We start from the raw sequence: 3,789 nt of genomic DNA on the forward strand, positions 1-3,789 counted from the left end.
AGCAATTTACAATAATGGCTGCTAAATCTGTTGTAGCTAAAAGTCATTTTCTTGGCTTTCCAGGATAAATAGCATCTGGACAGCAGCCTCTGGGCAGCCCCTTCCAATATTTCATTAAAATGCTAATGGATACGGGAAAAGATGAAACTTAAATGATGCCACAGACTAAGGATGAAAACAACCTGTCAGAATCTACACTTACTACATGGGATAGCATTCTAAAAGACAAAGTACTGTGAGTGTTGCCTTATGAAGCAGAAAAACAGTACGTGACAGAGCAGAAAAAATATTTGGGATGTATGTGACCGAAAAAGGTTATATTTCCTTTTTCTGAGCTCTTAAAAATCAACTTTAAATTGTCGAAACACCCCAGTAACAGACACATTTCTCTTGGAGCAAAAGACACCTAGAGGAAATTCACGCACAGAGAAAATTAATTCATTCACGTAATAAATGCTTGTTGACTTCCTAGCAGGTGGCAGGCACCATTCTGAGGCACTATGGGTCTGGTTCTTATATCCTCATTTGGGAAATAAGTAAGAAACCCGACAAATAAATGATATACTGTCAGGTAGAGATAAGGGGTGAGAAAACCAATAATGGCAAGAAAAGGGAGAGGGGCGGAGGGTGGTGCCGGTGGTTTGTGAAGACTTATCTATGGAGGTGACATTGAAACAGAAGCTGAGTACGGTTGGGAGGTGAGCCCCGCTGATGTGATAAAGGAGGCTCCTAAGTAGAGGAAAGAGCAAGTGCAAAGGGCCCATGGCAGAAAGAGCTCAGCCTGTGAACCGGTGCGGCTACATGGAGTGTGGGAGGGAAGTCTTGGGATATGAGGCTGGGACCATGTAGGGCCTCGTAGACCCTGGTAGAGAGTGTGGGATCATTGTAAGGGGAGTGAGAGCTTCTGGGAAGTTTCGACATGATCTGACTGGAGTATAAGACCATGGGGTGGGGTAGGGTGGTGCAGTGAATGAACATCATGGTGGAAGCAGGGAGACAAGCGTGGAGCTGTCTCAGGGAGAGATGGTGATGGACAGGATGGGGGGGGGGAACTGGGTAGATGTGGTGAGAATTGATCTGTTTGGAAAAAAGTGCTGGTTGGCCCTTGGTGCGTCCAAATGGGGTACTAGGGAAAGAAATCATCTAGGATGACTCCAAGTTTTCTGAGCAACTGGAAGAATGAAATTCTCATTTACTGAAGCAGGGAAGACTGCAGTGGGCCAGGTTCTTTATTGAGTGCTAATTATACGCCCAAGGGAAGTTGTTAGAGAATTCAATAAACATACCTGGGCTTCAGAGAAATGTGGGCTAGAGAAAATGTTTGGATGTCATCAGCGTAGAGAGATAGCAGTTAGACCTTTGAGACTGGCCAAGATCTCCAGGGAAGTGAGAGTAGATAAAGAAGAGAAGGGAAGAGGTCTGGGGACTGAGCCTGGGACCATCTACGCGTAGGGGTCACGGAGGCTGGAAGGAATCAGCCACAAGATGACTTTGGAAGAGCAGCCAGCATCGGAGAACGGAGAGAGAGAATGATCTCTCCGATGCTAGGTGGAAAAGATGATTCAAAAAGGAGACAGTTATCAACTTTATCAAATTCTGTTGATAGGTCACATAAGGTGAGGCCTGACTAAAGATCATTGGAGTTAGCAATATGAAGAACACTGGTGACTTTGACAAGAATGTATCTGAGAGAGTGGTGAGAAGAATGGGAGATAAAACTGTAGATAAAAGGTTTTAAGAACCTTTAAACGGAGTAGAGACACAGGACAAGAGCTGGGGGAAATAAGGAGTCAAGAAGAGGTCCCTAGCAGTGGGAATTATTCTGGCCTGCTTGCACACAAGCAGATAATTCTCTAAGTGAGAATTATCCAGCAGCGAAGGGAGATTGATAAAGCAGGAGACAGGGGACAAATATGAGAATACCAGCCTTGGGGAGATAGAAAGGGATGGGGCACAGTTTTAAGTGGCAGGTTGGGCTTAGGTAAGAGCAGGAACAATTCTTGCCTGGTAGGAGAAAAGGCAGAAGGGTGCATGGACATGTGGTAGTGGGGAGCTTGTGGAAGTTCTTTTCTGGTTCTATTTCCTCTGTGAAATAATGTGCTTTGAAAGGAAACATGTGCATTAGTGAAGGAAGGTAATTGAGCCTTTTTTTTTTTTTTAAGACAGAGTCTCATTTTTATCGTGCTCGGTAGAGTGCTGAGGCGTCACAGCTCATAGCCACCTCCAACTCCTGGGCTTAGGCGATTCTCTTGCCTCAGCCTCCTGAGTAGCTGGGACTACAGGTGCCCACTACAACACCCAGCTACTTTTTTGTTGCAGTTTGGCCGGGGCCAGGTTTGAACCCGCCACCCTCAGTATATGGGGCCGGCGCCCTACCCACTGAGCCCAGGCGCTGACCCCCGGTAATTGAGCCTTTTGATGTTAGCTTTTCAGACTGGCAGGTGGGCATCCTGCCCTAAAACAGGACCACCTGGATATCTCAAAGAGTTCTTAGAGTTGGAACCCGTGGACTTCTCTGGTGATTGGAGCATCATTTCTGCCAGCAAAGCCCAAAATACAGGGTATCAATAAAGTCATTATAGTTTGTACTTTTAATAAATCCACTTCCATATAAAGTACAAATAACTCGTGTGATTCAACCCAGGGAGAATTCATCAGATATTTCAATAAAGTTGTTAATGCTTGATCTCTTTCTGTCTTTCCTTTTATAGGTAATGAGCTCTACATTATGCTGAGATGAACTGTACCAGAGTGGCGGTGGATACTAGATATGTTGAAAGTTGATATTCCTACAATCAACTGTGCTAAATCTTCAATAAACTCTCTCTTTGTTATCTTTTGCAGGTTGTTTTGCATAGAAATGGATGTTTTAAACATTCAAACTACACAAGGTTGCTGTGCTCACCTCTATTTCTTCTCTCTCTAGAAAATCTCTTTCCCCAGAGAAAGCATTACCCCACCTCCTTCTCTGATTCCATATGGCTTTCATGGCCTGTCCTGTGCCCCTCCTAACTCAGGTGCTATGTAATCTCTGTTCCCTTAAAATAACTCGTTTGTGATGTTATTGGCCACTTTAAAAAATCCCCTAATCCCTCTTTGCTGTTCTCTTTGCTAACAAGCAGACTTACTACCTCCTTTCAATTTTAGTATATGTGCTGCTGAAGCGAGCACACCACCTTCTTTCAAGAATAGAAGTCTTTTCTTTCTTTCTGCCTCTTGAAGTCAGTAGCTGGTATGTTGTCAAATAACAAAGCCCACAATATCTTGACCCCAAATACCGGGAAGGTAGGGGCACCAAGGTCAGGGAGTGAGATTCTGTTTTTTTGACACAGTCTCAAGCTGTCGCCCTGGGTAGAGTGCCGTTGTGTCACAGCTCACAGTAATCTCAAACTCTTGGGCTTAAGTGATTCTCTTGCCTCAGCCTCCCAAGCTGGGACTATAGGCACCTGCCACAACGCCCAGCTATTTTTGTTGTTGTTGTTGCAATTGTCATTGTTGTTTTAGCTGGCCCAGGCCAGGTTTGAACCTACCAGCCTCAGTTTATGTGGCCGGCACCCTACCCAATGAGCTACAGGTGCCGCCAGGGAGTGGGATTCTTAGAGTGCCAGCAACACAGAGCCATCTTTCTGAAAAGTAAAGTTGCAGTAGCCAGCAGGAAATTTACAGATGCTGAAATCCATTGGGCCAGGAATTCTTATAGAAAGACACATGCAGGCTCGGCGCCTATAGCTCAACCGGCTAAGGCGCCAGCCACGTACACCTAAGGTGGCGGGTTCGAATCCCCAGCCC

This window comes from Otolemur garnettii, unplaced genomic scaffold (assembly GCF_000181295.1).
Source record: "Otolemur garnettii isolate 467f Iridium unplaced genomic scaffold, OtoGar3 scaffold00082, whole genome shotgun sequence".
NCBI lineage: Eukaryota > Metazoa > Chordata > Mammalia > Primates > Galagidae > Otolemur > Otolemur garnettii.